At 38.7% G+C, this 16,775-nt stretch overlaps 1 long non-coding RNA gene across 1 annotated transcript in view; it reads right to left on the bottom strand.

Annotated features, from left to right (window-relative positions):
* Positions 1-560: 560 nt before the first annotated feature.
* LOC106727713 overlaps positions 561-16,775 on the bottom strand; it is a 16,787-nt gene continuing 572 nt past the window's right edge. The window contains exons 2-3 of the long non-coding RNA XR_001363946.1: positions 7,929-7,933; positions 561-570 (exon numbers count right to left, since the gene is read on the bottom strand). This is a non-coding gene — a long non-coding RNA (uncharacterized LOC106727713). The remainder of the gene's footprint in view (positions 571-7,928; positions 7,934-16,775) is intronic.

Raw genomic sequence — 16,775 nt, forward strand, 5'->3', positions numbered from 1 at the left:
TATACTTTAAACATCTCTAGATTATTTATTCTACCCAATACAATGTAAATGTTCTGTAAATAGTTGTCTAACTGTTATTGTATAGGGAATAATGACATGAAAAAAGTCTATACATGTTCATTACGGACACAACCATTATAGGCTTAGGTACGTATATAGTATACATTAGCAATAATGTATACATACATTTTTTCTTTTTTTAATATATTTTTATTGATTTCAGAGAGGAAGGAAGAGGAAGAGAGAGATAGAAACATCAATGATGAGAGAGAATCATTGATCAGCTGCCTCTTGCAGGCCCCCTACTGGGGACCAAGCCTGTAACCCAGACATGTGCCCTTGACCAGAATTGAACCCAGGACCTTTCAGTCCACAGGCTGACGCTCTGTCCACTGAGCCAAACCGACTAGGGCTACATGCATTTTTTCAATCTATGTTTGGTTGAATCCACAAATGTGGAACCCATGGATGCAGAGGGTCAACTATACCAGCTGAGGAATTCCAAGTCAGCTCAAGCAGTTTGCTCTTTAAAAATGCCCTGTGAGAAACTACCAAAACCTATATAGTCAGCTGGTTTTTCAAAAGAAAGCTTTACAAATCTATGATCCTCAGATGATTTCAAGTAAAACAAAGGAGACTTAGTGGTTTCCTTTAGATGAAAACCAGGGTAACTTGAACCTAAAAAATTCTGAGTTTTCATTTTATTGTTAATATTGTATTTCACTAGAATTATATCAGTTCCTTTATCAATACTTACCAAATTTTTAAATAGAAGCAAAAGTTTCTAGAAAATGGAATAGATATCCACATTCAAAAGAGTGAGGTTGGACCCTATCTCACACAATATTCAAAAATTAATGAAAAATGGATCAAATACCTAAATGCAAAAGCTAAAATTATGAAACTCTTAGAAGAAAACACAGAGGTAAAGCTTGGTGACCTTTGATTAGGCAATGGTTTCTTAGATATGACACATAAAGCACAAGTAACTAAAGAAAAAAAACATAAATTAGACATCATCAAAGTTAAAAATGGGCTTGCTTCAAAGGACACTACCAAGAAAGTAAAAAGACAGCCTACAGAAAAGGAGAAAATATTTGCAAATTATATGTGTAATAAGGGTCTAGTATCCAGAATATATAAAGAACTTAGATCGCTCAATAATAAAAAGACAACCCAATTTTTTAAATGGGCAAAGGATTTGAATAGACATTTCTCCAAAGAAGATATACAAATGACAACTAAGCACATGAACAATGCTCGCTCAACGTCATTAGTCATTAGGGAAATGCAAATCAGACCACAATGAGAGATACCACTTCACACCCACAAGGATGGCTATAATGAAAATGATGTACAATAATAAGTGTTAACAGGATGTGAAGGATTGGAACTCTCAGACATTGATGATAAGAACGTAAATTAGTGCGGCCACTTTGAAAAACAATCTGGCAATTCTTCAAATACTTAAGCATAGTTTCCATATGACCCAGCAATTCCAATCCTGAGTATACACCTAAGAGAATTGAAAAGATATTTTCACACAAAAACTTGTACACAAATGCTCTTAATAGCATTATTCATAATAGCCCCCAAAGTAGAAACAATCCAAATGTCCATCCACTGATGAATGTATAAACAAAATGTGGTATAGCCATACAATGGAATATTACTCAGATATAAAAAGAAATAACGTACTGATTCATGCTAAAACATGCATGAACCTTGAAAGAATTATGCTAAATAAAAGAAGCCGGACACAAAAGGCCAAATATCATATGGTTTCATTTATATAATGTCCAGAATCGGCAAATCCACAGAGACAGAAAGTAGATTAGTGGTTGCCAGGGGCTGGGGGTACAGAGGAGGGGGAAGATACTGCTAATGGATATAGGGTTTCTTTTTTTTTGGAGTGATGAAAATGTTTCCTAATTATATAGTGGTGATGGTCACACAATCTTGGGACTATACTAAAGCTCACTAAATAGTTCATTTTAGAAAAATAAACTTTATCATTTTTTCTTTTGATTTTTCTTTTTTAATTCTTTATGAATTTTTTAAAGCAGAATAAGAATGAGGAGGATAAAAGGAAAAATATCTGGAAAATGTCTTTATCAAACAGAGTATTATGAAATTCTCTATTAATATTAATAATTGGATTTTTAACCTAAGTGTTGAATAGAAGTGATTATTTATACCTGGAAAAATTCAACAGAATTGGGCATTGAGTGAAAACTCAACATTTGAAAGCTACATTTACATTGTCCTATGATGGTAAGACTGGAAAAAAATTCAATTTTCAAACATCTATATGTTGGACATTACATTTTTGACATTTCATCAGGATGGGTTTTTTTTGTTTTCTTTTCTTTTTAAATATATTTTATTGATTTTTTACAGAGAGGAAGGGAGAGGGATAGAGAGTTAGGAACATCGATGAGAGAGAAACATCGATCAGCTGCCTCTTGCACACCCCCTACTGGGGATGTGCCCGCAACCAAGGTACATGCCCTTGACTGGAATTGAACCTGGGATCCTTCAGTCCGCAGGCCGACGCTCTATCCACTGAGCCAAACCGGTCAGGGCATCATCAGGATGTTCTGATATGTAGATCTTGATCTCTTTTCCATCAGGATCCATACCTTGCTTCACCTTGGAACCCACTTTTCAAGTACTATATATTCAAGAAACATTTGTGGAGTTTGACATAGTTATTGGCTCATATACATAATGTTGAGCACCAACCATTACTCAAAGCAAGAAATTCTGGGAAAAGAAATTTTCACTTCCTGGAGTACATAAAACCTAGAGTATAATGATGCTACAATAATCTTTAATGTTGAAATATATTTCAGTTAAACTAGAAAAATCACTAAATTCTAATCAGATATGAACAAAGACGTTTACGTGAAATAATTATACTCATAACTCATTTTTTGAGAATTCCTGGATCCAAATTATGTCATAAATCAGACATAAGGAATCAGAAAGTGGTAAATGCTCCCAGTTCATGATCATCCTTTGAAGTCCCCAGGAATGCTCTCAATTCAATGTTACATTCCTGCTCTCAATAGACAAGGCCATCAAATTAGCAGAACAATTCCTGGTGAGCAGCTGAATTGTAGGGTTACCATCTGGATTCATGGCTCTTGGCACAAAATATCAGTTTTCTGATGGAAAATACATCCAATGATCCTAGCAGTTAGTTTCCCATAATAACACTCTTCCTTACTGTGTCCCACCACTGAATATGAGAGCCTGAAAGTGAGTTCCATGTTGTACTGTTAACCTTACCACTCTTTTTTGTTTTCATTATGGCTAATGGATTATCTTCTGGCCAATAGAGACTTGTTCCTTGAAGGAGCAACATATGCAGAGTCTAAACACTATAGTGATTCACATCTATCACAAAATAGGCTGCAGAAGGCCAGTAGCAAATTGCCATTCTGTGCAAAATTTCAAAGGGGACAGGATAGTTGGGTCCAACTCCCAGATATTTAGCCAAACTATTTTGTAGTATTTACCTATCGTCAAGTGGATCTTCTGGAATCACATGTCTCCTGGATATAATCTTTGTGACAGCAGAAATAGGGAATGTGCAAGGAGCAATATATTTTTATTATTCGTTAAAAGAAAAAGCCTGCTGGGATAAGAAGGGCTGTGGAACAGCTGTTTTCTCCCCAGTTTTATACATGAAAGAATTCTATATGTAAAACACCTGTACAGCATGGGTTATCTAATATGTTAGTCCACTGCCCAGAATATTGCTTAACCCATCATAAGCCCAAGCAAACATTTATAACAAATGAAAGTACTATTTGTAGACCTGAACACCTCTGTACACATTTGATAGCCCTGAAAAATCTTGCCTCCTTTTTCTTTGATGCTACCCCATGGAGAATGAATTAATTCTCTCCAACCAATGGAATGAAGCCAGGTTGGGAACATGTTCAAGATAGTGTATCCTGTTCCTCACAGAAATTTCCAGGGCACAAGAAAGATTTTTTTTAAAAACTGCTAAGAATATAGGTAATTTTACCTGGACCAAGGAAGACTAACTCTCCCTGCAAAGGACTTAACCCAGGAAATAAAGCACCTATGAAAAAGAATAGAGCCTTCCCCAGAAGGTAGGCCCCCAGATAATTTTATTCCTTCTGCTGCATGAGTGAGACACACCAAAAAGGAGTAAAATATCTGTGTTTTAAATAGAGGTTCATGTCAGCCCATTGTATGAAAGTAAAGAGAAGGAAATGCATCTTTAATCACAGTGACCCTGCCCACAGGTAACTGTGGTCTAATAAATTTCTTGAAATCTGACAAGAGTACCAACCCCTCCTCCCTGGAGAAAGGGGATGAGATTTCCCTTTCCCTTTTCTGGGCTCTGGGGTCCAGATTGGCTTTGGCTGGCACATCCCCTCTTCCATGCCTTGCACAGTCTGAGTTACATACTTGGTGAGTTAGATATTTAGCAGTCAATCTTACCTAAGCAAGAGCTGGGCAGGCACCCACACCAGAACTGACAGAAATCTTGGTCTCTGCTGGATGTGGGACCAATGCCCTAGCCAGTGCCATCAGCCACTTTGCCTCTTGAGTTCCGTCCTTCCCTAATCTCCTAGAGACAGAAGGAGAGAGTTCCCTCCCTGGTTTCAAAATTCCTTAGAGGAATTTTGGCTTGCCATCTCTTTCACATGATGAGGATGGGGTTTTACCCTTGGTCCTTTATCTCAGTTCCTTTTGGGATATGTTTTTTTTAGGTAACATCCTATATAATAAAAGGCTAATATGCAAATTGAACGAACGGCAGAACAACCGGTCGCTGGAACAACCAGTCACTATGACTCTCACTGACCACCAGGGAGCAGACACTCAACACAGGAGCTGCCCCCTGGTGGTCAGTGCGCTCCCACAGGGGGAGCACCGCTCAGCCAGAAGCCCTGAGCCAGGCTCACGGCTGGCAAGTGCAGCAGCGGTGGCGGGAGCCTCTCCCGCCTCCAACGCAGTGCTAAGGATGTCCTACTGCCAGCTTAGGCCCACTCCCCCTGCCTAAGCCATCAGTCAGACATTCCCCAAGGGCTCCCAGACAGCAAGAGGGCCCCAGCTGGGCTGAGGGACACACACACACACACACACACACACACACACACGTGCATGAATTTCATGCACCGGGCCTATAGTTGGTTAATAACATTGTGTAGGGTTCACCTGTACAACATAATTCAATATCTGTATATGCTACAGTGTGCTCTCCACCAAAAGTCTGGTTTCCTTCCATCACCATGTATTTGATCCCCTTTACCCATCTTGCCTTCTTACAATCCTCTTCCACTCTTGTGCCCATTATTCTGTTGTCTGTTTCTATGAGTTTGTTTTGTTTGTTCATTTGTTTCTATTTTGTCTTATATTTTGCATATGAGTAATATCATATGGTTTTTGTCCTTTTCCACCTAACTTATTTCATTTAGCATAGTACTCTCAAGATTCATCCATGCTGTTGAAAATGGCAATATTTCATCTTTTTTTTTTATGGCTGAGTAGTATATATATCCATTCATCTGTCTATGGACACTTAAGCTGTTTCCATACCTTGGCTATTGTAAATAATGCTGCAATGAACACGGGGATGCATATATCTTTTTGAGTTAGTGTTTTCATTTTCTTTGGATAAATATCCAGAAATGGAATTGCTAGATGATATGATAGTTCTTTTTTATGTTGTTTTTAATTCTTTATTGTTGAAACTATTACGTATGTCTCCTTTTTCCCCCATTGACCTCTCCCCATCCACTCCCGCCCCCCAGCACAGGCCCTCACCCCACTACTGTCTGTGTCAGTTGGTTATGCTTATATGTATGCATACAAGTCCTTTGGTTGATCTCTTGCTCCCACCCGAAACCCTCCTCTCCCTTCCCTCTGAGGTTTGACAGTCTGTTCAATGTTTTTATGTCTCTGGATCCATTTTTGTTCATCAGTTTATGTTGCTCATTATATTCTACAAATGAGTGAGATCATGTGATATTTATCTTTCTCTGACTGGATTATCATGGAATACTATGCTGCTGTACTGTAAAAAAGAAAGAACTCCTACCATTTGCACAGCATGGATGGACCTCAAGAGCATTATGCTAAGTGAAATAAGCCAGTCGGAGATATTTCTATTCTTAATTTTAAAAAATAATAATATGTTTTTAATGATTCAGAGAGAGGAAGGGAAAGGGAGAGATAGAAACATTAATGATGAGAGAGAATAATTGATCAGCTGCCTCCTGCATGCCCCCTACTGGGAATCGAGCCCGAAACCTAGGCATGTACCCTGACTGGGAATCGAACTATGACCTCCTCAACCACTGAACCACACTGGCCGGGCATATTCTTAATATTTTGCGGAATCTTCATTTTGTTTTTCATAGTGGCTGCAGCAATTTATATTCCCACAATAGTGCACGAGGGTTCCTTTGGGGACTTTTGAAGCCCTTTTTGCTGCTGAATTGTGAAGGCTTTTAAGGAACATTTGCTTTTTCAGCAGTTCCATGCATTTTAAGGCTCATAGCATGTGTTCTATCTTATGTCAGCAATCCACTGGGGGCAAGCAGAAGAATTTCCAACTCTTCAAGTTCAAAGGTTATGCCTCTATGTTGAATCTTCCACTCAGTTGCTGGTTTTTGTCTTTTGGAAACCTCAGTGTTCCTGCAAAGATGAAAGGCAAGTTCCAAACCGAATGCTCTCACCTTTACCTACTCTATTAGGTCTGCTCATTACCCAGAATCTCTTTAATGACTCATCTCATCCAATAATAATGACAATTTTCTCTTTAAAGGCAGTGGAGTGTGGCGGGAGGGTAACTTTATCACATGCACTAATAAAGAAAAATTAGCGATCATATCAGGAAGAACATCATATCATAAGGAAACTGAAAAATAGGGTGGCATTAAGCAACAGACAAAACCTAAGGTCTTTGAAATTATGCTGGACCTCAATCTCTTCCCAAAAATATATAAAATCAGACATCATACCAAAATTCTTGAATCACGAATGAAGACAACAAAATCTGCAAGGTAGCAGAGCTCTTCAAAAACAGTTCCCTGCCCTGGGCATGTGTGTGACATCAGGATAACCAGCTAGCTCCTATATGAGGAGCCAACGTAGACGTGTGGGATGATTACAGCCAGAAGAATTGCTGGAAGGATATATACTGACATTCAGCTTTAAACATGTGGCATCTCAATGGAATGTTGAAGAAAATCAATAACAGCTCTTCGCAAGAAAAGATTTTGAGAAGGGGGCACATTTAAAGTACAGAGTTACAGACAGTAATAGGGACTATGAATGGTGGTGGCTGCCATACATTCTGAAAGAACATGTGAGCCATATGTGGTAAGAAGTGCTTTGGAGCTCTGCTGTTAGAATAGTCACTGTCTTTGACATAACTGTTTAGTGATTGGTCCTGTCAAGGAGACTTTTGCCCCCCATCTTTCCACCCCTAAAAGAACACAATAGCACTAAACAGTAATGGTTTGTATTTCACTAGGAGTTTCATGATTCTTAAATTGGAAGTGCAGCCTGGCCGGCGTGGCTCAGTGGTTGAGCACTGACCTATGAACCAGGAGGTCTGGGTTTGATTCCCTGTCAGAGCGCATGCCCAGGTTATGGGCTGGATCCCCAACGTGGGGGGTACAGGAGCAGCCAATCAATAATTCCCTCTCATCATTGATGTTTCTATCTCTCTCTCCCTCTCCCTTCCTCTCTGATAGCAATAAAAATATTTTTTAAAATTTGGAGTACAGTGATAAAGTTTGCAAGGATATTACATAAACCATCAGGTTGGTCTAATTCGAATGATCAGAGCATAACAATCTGTTGAATTATTTCTTTATCAGCTGCATCTCATTTAATAGCTATGGGAGATTATATTGTTGTTTTCAATTATTCACTTTTACTTCCTATAATAAAATTGTGTATCCTCCACATTTCCATGTAACTTGCAGTCCCTTCCTATAGAAGTACATACTTCCCTTTTACATTAATATTAATCTTAATCCTGTGATTTGCTTTAGCCAATGAAATGTGAGATATGATCCACATATACCATCTCAACAGAAGCTTAAGATCCATTGCATAGTTCAGCCGTTACACTCTTCCCTGTGTCACAATAATGAGTGTCCTAAACAGGTGTTGCTCCTTTGCCTGGATGTTGAAATGAACACATATTGAGCACAGCCATAGATAACATGGTCCATGAGTGAGAAATAAACCTTTGTTGTTATAAGCCGTTGAGATTGTGCAAGTTTCTCATTACAACATAAGAAGCAAAAGCTCATTCATACAATAACCATGCAAATTAGCACAGTAGTTTTCCATTAACAGTATTTGTCAACTATGCAATATACACATTCCAGATGAAATGCTGGAATCCAAATAGCTTAGATAAAAACATGTCTCACAAAGAAATGTAATAGATGCTAATCTTAATTTTCTACCTGGGGCTTATTTAGAAGGTTGATAACAGGTTGTAGAGTATAATATATCCAGCATCTCCATCTTCATTAAAAATATTTTCATTGACCTAACTGGTTTGGCTTAGAGATAGAGCATCCACCTGGGTACTGAAGGATCCGGGGTTCAAGTGTTCAAGTCTGATCAAGGGCATGTACCTTGGTTCCGGGCTCAATCCCCAGTAGGGGGTGTGCAGGAGGCAGCTGATAATGTTTCTAACTCTCCTCCCTTCCTCTCTGTAAAATCGATAAAATATATTTTTTTAAAAAGATTTTTATTGTACTCAGTCAAATTAAGACTCATCAGTCTAACATCTCTCCAAATAAAAGCCATGTGCTAACTTTTAAGGGAATCCTCATTTTTTAGACAAAACACTACTAATTCTCAGAGTATTGTGCAGACTGAGACATTAATTCGCATTTATGAGTTTGAATAAACAATTCAATTGATCTCCAACATTCCCAACAGTATTAAAGCAAAATCATATATTAGAACAGAGCACAAGAGCACTAGGAACCAGACAGCTTTCTATGGGTTTTTACAGCTCACAAAGCTCCAGACCATAATTAGTTCCTCTTTCAGTCATATTTTATCCTGGGAACCCAACTTTTACAACTTCTAGGCTTGACATTTTTAAGGTCAAATACTGAAGCCTCAGTTTTTGAAGAAATTATTTCAAGTTCTGTATCTATACAGGGTCAAAATGATTGGTCAACTCCATGAAAATACTGGGCAAGTCAGTTTTTTTCTGCCATGTTGGCATAAAGTGAGTCCCAATGACTGGTAAATGAGGCCACATTCCTTATTTATGACTTTGGTCTTATATTTTGAAATATCTTTGCCTCCTTGTGATTATAAAGATAATTACCATTGTTCTGGGTTCTCATATTGGAAAACAAATGAAAGGACTTTGGGAAGCATACCCAGGCCTTTTGTAGAAGGTGGCTCTCTTCCAATTAGCTCCACTTTGGGCAGCAGCACCACTAAGCCAGACTGGACTTTGCCATGAGCACTATAGTAGCTGTGACCTCCTGGCTTGAGGAAGAAGGACAGCTTGCTGGTCTGTTCTTTGTCATATAGCCCAAAAGGGAACCTTCCTGAATGCCTGTTCCCCAATCTCAACCTACCCCAAGCTACACCTACCTACAAAGCCTGATGTGGCGGCCCAATGGAGGCGACATTCAAAGGGAGAATCAGTGACTTATATAATTTCTTATAAAAGCCATACTAAATGCCTGCACAAATCAGTCTATACCTTCATTCCTTTTCTTTTCTTTAGGAAAGAAAATACTGGCTTTATGCTTACCAAATTAGAGAGCTTGACTCAGTCTCTAAGCCAGACAGGTTTTCTTTTTTTTTAATAATGTATTTTTATTGCTTTCAGAGAGGAAGGGAGAGGGAGAGAGAGATAGAAACATCAATGATGAGAGAGAATCACTGATTGGTTGCCTCCTGCATGCCTCACACTGGGTATCGAGCCCGCAACCTGGGCCAGGATTCAAACTGTGACCTACTGGTTCATAGGTCAACGCTCAACCACTGAGCCATGCCGGCTGGGCTACTAAATATTTTAAAACGACAAATTTTCAACTTTCAAAACTCCTTTCCCTTGGTTCTGTCCCTGCTGTATAATCAACATCTTTCTGTCTTCTTAATAGATAGACTATTCAAATGACCCAATTGTTTGTTTCTTAAAAGAGTTGTTTTGTTCATAAAGTTTGCAAAAAAAGAATTGGAGAAGGGTGAAAAAAGCCTGAACATTTGAATATGTAACAAGCTTCGGGTACGGAAATCAAGACAGCCCGTGACCTGTCTCAGATCTCAGAAAATACATCGCTGGTTTCAGAGCTAGGCTGGTGAGCCGCAGTGAGCTGTCACAGTTGATGTAGTCATTATCAGAAGATCACAGTATATACATAGAAGTTCAAATAGTGTCAACAGTTCTACATTTAAAAGATTTCTTATGTAATTTTACAACTGGTAAATCAACCCCTGATGACATAGTGAAATAAGACCAGGATACTAAAGCATTTAAACATGGGTTTTTAATTTGTTAACCAAACATTAGGACATTTTCTCAGTCTCTTTTCGTTTTTGAAGAAATTATTTCAAGTTCTGTATCTATACAGGGTCAAAATGATTGGTCAACTCCATGAAAATATGGGGCAAATCAGTTGTTTTCTGCCATGTTGGCATAAAGTGAGTCCCAATGCCTGGTAAATGAGGCCACATTCCTTATGTATGGTTTTGGTCTTATATTTTGAAATATCTTTGCCTCCTTGTGACTATAAAGATAATTACCATTGTTCTGGGTTCTCATTTGGAAGACAAATAAAAGGACTTTGGGAAGCATACCCAGGCCTTTTGTAGAAGGTGGGCTCTCTTCCAATTAGCTCCACTTTGGGCAGCAGCACCACTAAGCCAGACTGGACTTTGCCATGAGCACTGTAGTAGCTGTGACCTCCTGGCTTGAGGAAGAAGGACAGCTTGCTGGTCTGTTCTTTGTCATATAGCCCAAAAGGGAACCTTCCTGAATGCCTGTTCCCCAATCTCAACCTACCCCAAGCTACACCTACCTACAAAGCCTGATGTGGCGGCCCAATGGAGGCGACATTCAAAGGGAGAATCAGTGACTTATATAATTTCTTATAAAAGCCATACTAAATGCCTGCACAAATCAGTCTATACCTTCATTCCTTTACTTTAGGAAAGAAAATACCGGCTTTATGCTTACCAAATTAGAGAGCTTGACTCAGTCTCTAAGCCAGACAGGTTTTCTTTTTTTTTAATAATGTATTTTTATTGCTTTCAGAGAGGAAGGGAGAGGGAGAGAGAGAGATAGAAACATCAATGATGAGAGAGAATCACTGATTGGTTGCCTCCTGCATGCCTCACACTGGGTATCGAGCCCGCAACCTGGGCCAGGATTCAAACTGTGACCTACTGGTTCATAGGTCAACGCTCAACCACTGAGCCATGCCGGCTGGGCTACTAAATATTTTAAAACGACAAATTTTTAACTTTCAAAACTCCTTTCCCTTGGTTCTGTCCCTGCTGTATAATCAACATCTTTCTGTCTTCTTAATAGATAGACTATTCAAATGACCCAATTGTTTGTTTCTTAAAAGAGTTGTTTTGTTCATAAAGTTTGCAAAAAAAGAATTGGAGAAGGGTGAAAAAAGCCTGAACATTTGAATATGTAACAAGCTTCGGGTACGGAAATCAAGACAGCCCGTGACCTGTCTCAGATCTCAGAAAATACATCGCTGGTTTCAGAGCTAGGCTGGTGAGCCGCAGTGAGCTGTCACAGTTGATGTAGTCATTATCAGAAGATCACAGTATATACATAGAAGTTCAAATAGTGTCAACAGTTCTACATTTAAAAGATTTCTTATGTAATTTTACAACTGGTAAATCAACCCCTGATGACATAGTGAAATAAGACCAGGATACTAAAGCATTTAAACATGGGTTTTTAATTTGTTAACCAAACATTAGGACATTTTCTCAGTCTCTTTTCAGATTAAAATTTTTAAAAAGAAGAAGAAAGTAAAAAGGGAATACTAATGTTTTCTTCAAAGATGTAGGCTGATTTCTAATATTCCAAACTTTTGTATTATGTAATCAAATAGAAGCTAATAAAATGCAAAGCACAACTGAGAGACGGAACATTATTTTTTCTATTATCAGTAAGTCTCCACTAAGGCATTCTACCAAATTTTGTTTTTAAAAATACGTGAATGATCAAGTTACCAGATCAATACCTCACTGCAGTGTTTTCAGCCAAAATAGAAACTACTGCAGATGCTGACATTCTGGACTTACTGCTGTTCATCTGTTGATGAGAAGTTTGAGAATTGTAATGCGCTTATTAAATTGTGCATATGAGAGCAAAATGTTAATCAAAACACTGCACTTTTTACCCTTCCAAGAAATTAGTGGAAAATAATTCCTAATAAAGAAAGCATAAGGGATATGTAAAATCTTGCTTTAAATCTCAGTCTTTGAGGAAAAACTAATTTTCAACTGCCACAGACAGTAAAAATTGGCTTTCAAGTGTCAACGCTCTTCACTCTGTTAGAAAGCTCCCTTCACATGTAGACATGTATATTATTGCAGACAGTATTTTCCAAAGGGAGCTGAAATCCTATTTCATATACCAAGTGCTCTTTTTACAATGTGACCTTAACACTTCTCTCCTGGAGAGGTGGCATTTATCTTCTTTCCCCTCCAATCTGGGCAAACATTTATGACTGCTTCAACCAAGAGAGAAATGCAGAATGATGCTATGTGAATTTTGACGCTAAATCACAAAAATGCCATGTGTTTCATCTTGCTCTTTTGGGATACTCACTCTAGGAATTCAGACACATGCTATGAGGACATCCAAACTAGCCCCTGCAGAAAGCCCACTTGGAAATACTACATATAGGTGTCCCAGCTGATGGCCAGTATCAACTGCCAAGACTTATCCAGATGATTCCAGGCCCCAGTCATTGAGTCACCCCCAGTACCTGAGTCTTCCCAGCTGAGGCTTCAGATGTGGTGGATCAAGGAGAAGTCATCCTTACCCACCACACTCTATCTGAATTACTGGCTGGCAGGGTGGGGGAGAAATGAGATGTTGGTCAAAAGGTATAAACTTCCAGCCCTGACCAGGTGGCTCAGTTCGTTGGAGTGTCGTCCCATACACTAAAAGGTTGTGGTTTCGATTCAGGTCAGGGCACATACCTAACGTATAGATTTGATCCCCAGTCAGGCGTGTATGGGAGGTAACGGAACAATGTTTCTTTCTCACATTGAAGTTTCTCTCTCTCTCCGCCCTCCCTTCCTCTCTCTAAAATCAATAAAAACATATGTTCAGGTGAGGATTTTTTTTAAAAAGGTAAAAACTTTCAGTTATAAGATGAATAAGTTCTGGGATCTAATGAGGTACTGCATGGTGACGACACACAATACTCTATTGTATAATTGAAAATTACTAAAAGAATACATCTTAAAAGTTCTCACCACCACCACAACAATGGTAATTAAATGAGGGTATGGATGTGTTAACTAAACTTATTGTGGCAATCACTTCACTATATATGTATATCAAATCAACATATATATCTTATATTTACACAATGTTACATGTCAATTATATCTCAAAAAAGCTAGAAAAAAAGCAGTAGATTCCTTTAAAAGTTCACGTAACTAAGACAAAGCCCTTACTGATATTGCTAGTCTTGACTTTTTTTCCCTTTCAATTTTGACATAGAGAGGAATATGTATATTTTATTTTAAAAAATTGCTGCTCAGGATTAGTTTACTGTATAGTAATTACATTTTCTGCAAATAGAATTTCCTGCATTCTCTCTTTTTCTCCTTTTCTAGTTCTCATCCTGGCTCAAAATGTAATTTTTCCAGTCTAAATATTTTACCTAGGCAGGAGTTCCAGTCAAGATGGTAATGTAGGTAAGTGCAGTAGTCGAATCCTTCCACAACCACATCAAAATTACAACTAAATTGTAGAACAACCTTCATTCAGAACCACCTGAAATTTAGCGGAACAGAAGTCTTATAACTAAGGGTGTAATGAAGAAGCCACATCCAGACTGGGAGGAGGGACAGAGAAGAGAAACAGGCTGGTCCCACACCCATGTGTGGCAGTTAGAAATCAGGAGAGATATCTGGGCTGCAGAGATCTTCCTTGAGGAGCAAGAGGTGTCAGCTCAGGGCAGAGCACAGGAAGAGGCTCGTTGGCCTGCACATCCTCGGAAGCCTCAGAGACAGCACGCCCAGTGGACAGCTTCAGACTCCATAAGTGATATACTCAAGTTGTGGGCTCCATGGGTATGAAAGCCCTACAGAAGTAAGTCCTGCTCTGTGGGGTTGGCCCCTGCATACCTGATTCTCCATGGTGACAGCAGCCAGTTCTCCAGTCTATAGACCTTGGGGTAAATCCCTCTATTGAGGTCTCAACAATAGTCAAGGCTCAACAACAGGAGCGTGCACACAGCCCACATGGGGGGGCACACCTGGAGTGCCCAGTTCAGGTGATCCGGGAGACTGTGCCACTGGACCTTACAGGACACCTACTACAAAAGTTCATTCTACCAAGCTCAGAGACATAGCTGCTCTACCTTAAACCAAGAAGCAAACACAGGGAGGCAGCCAAAAAGAGGAGACAAAGAAACATGTCCCAAAGGACAGAACAGAACAAAACTCAAAAAAGAACTGGTTTTAAGGATGCTCAATGAACTTAGGGAAAGAGTAGATGAACTTAGTGAGAACTTTAACAAAGAGATAGGAAACATAAAAATAGAGATAGAAAACAGAGAAAAAACCGTCAGAAATGAAGAATACATTAGCTGAAATGAAGAATACATTACAGGGAATCAACAGTGGAGTAAATGAAGCAGAAGATCAAATCAGAGATTTGGAAGATAAGAAAGCAGAAAACACTCAACAGAACAGCAAAAAGAAAAAGAATTCAAGAAAATAAGGATCATTTATGGAGCCTCTGTGACATCAATCATACCAACATTTGCATCACTGGGGGGCAGGAAGAAGAGAAAGCAAGGAACTGAAAACCTATGTGAAAAGATAATGACAAAACTGCCCTAACCTGGTGAAGGAAATAGACATAAAAGCCCAGGAAGTAAAGAAAGTCTCAAGCAATATTAACCCAAAGAGGCCCACATCAAGACACATCATTATTAAAATACCAAAGGTTAAAGACAAAGAGAAAAATTTTAAGAGCAACAAGAGAAAAGCAATTAGTTATCTACAAGGGAGCTCCCATAAGATCGTCAGCTAACTGCTAACTTCTCAATAGAAACTTTGCAGGCCAGATGGGACTGACAAGAAATATTCAAAGTGATGAAAAGCAAAGCAAAAACCGGCAACCAAGATTGCTCTACCCAGCAGAGCAATTATGTAGGATTTAAGGACAAATAAAGAGCTTTCCAGACAAGAAAAAGCTAAATGAGTTCATCACCACCAAATTAGTATTACAAGGAAGTAAAAAGGTCTTTTTTAAAAAAGAAGGAAAAAAAGAGGTCAAAAATATGAATAATAAAATGGTAGTAAATACATATCTAGCAACAAGTACTTTAAGTGAAAATGGATTAAATGATCCAATCAAAAGATATGTGCAGGCTGAATGCATAACAAACAAGACCCTTACATATGCTGTCCTCAAAAGATTTCAGATTGAAAGACAAACAGACTGAAAGTAAAGGGATGGAAGAAGATATTTCATGAAAATGGAAACAAACAAACAAAAGCTGAAGTAGCAATATTTATACCAGACAAAATAGATTTTAAAACAAAGGCTGTATAACAAGAGACAAAGAAGGAAGGATACAGCAATTTCATTTCTGGGTATTTATCTGAAAAATCACAAAACACTTAACTGAAAAGACATATACATCCATATGTTCATCGCAGCATTATTTGTAATAGCCAATGAAGTAACCTAATTGTCCTTCAACAGATGAATGAATAAACAAGTGGTGCATATACACAATGTAATATGACTCAACCATAAAAGTTGTCATTTACAACAACTTGTATAAACCTAGAGGGTATTGTATTGAGTGAAATAAGTCAGACAGAGGAAGACAAATGCCATATGATTTCACTTATATGTGAAATCTAGAAAACAAAATAAACAAACAAGCAGAACAGAAACAGTCTCATAAATACAGAGAACATTTTAACAGTTCTGAGAGAGGAGGGCTATTGGGAGGATGGGTGACAAAGATGAAGGGATTAAGAAGTACAAATTGGTAGGTACAGAATAGTCACAGGGATGTAAAGAACAGCATAGGGCAGTGATGGCGAACCTATGACACAAGTGTCAGAGGTGACACGCAAACTCATTTTTTTGGTTGGTTTTTCTTTGTTAAATGGCATTTAAATATATAAAATAAATATCAAAAATATAAATCTTTGTTTTACTATAATCTTTGCAAATATAAAAAAATTTCTATATGTGACATGGCACCAAAGTTAAGTTAGGGTTTTTCAAAATGCTGACAAGCCGAGCTCAAAAGGTTCGCCATCACTGGCATAGGGAATCCTATATAATAAAAGCCCTCCGACCAAAATGGTGGAACGACCAGAAAACCATGGCTCCTCACCCCGGCTGGCCCCGCCCCCCAGGGAGAGGTTTTGGGCAATCAGGCAGGCAGGCAGAGGTGGCTAGGGGAGATCAGTCAGGCAGGCAAGCAGTTAGGAGCCAGCAGTCCCGGATTGCAAGAGGGATGTCCAACTGCTGGTTTAGGCCCAATCCCATG

This window comes from Myotis brandtii, unplaced genomic scaffold (assembly GCF_000412655.1).
Source record: "Myotis brandtii unplaced genomic scaffold, ASM41265v1 scaffold112, whole genome shotgun sequence".
NCBI lineage: Eukaryota > Metazoa > Chordata > Mammalia > Chiroptera > Vespertilionidae > Myotis > Myotis brandtii.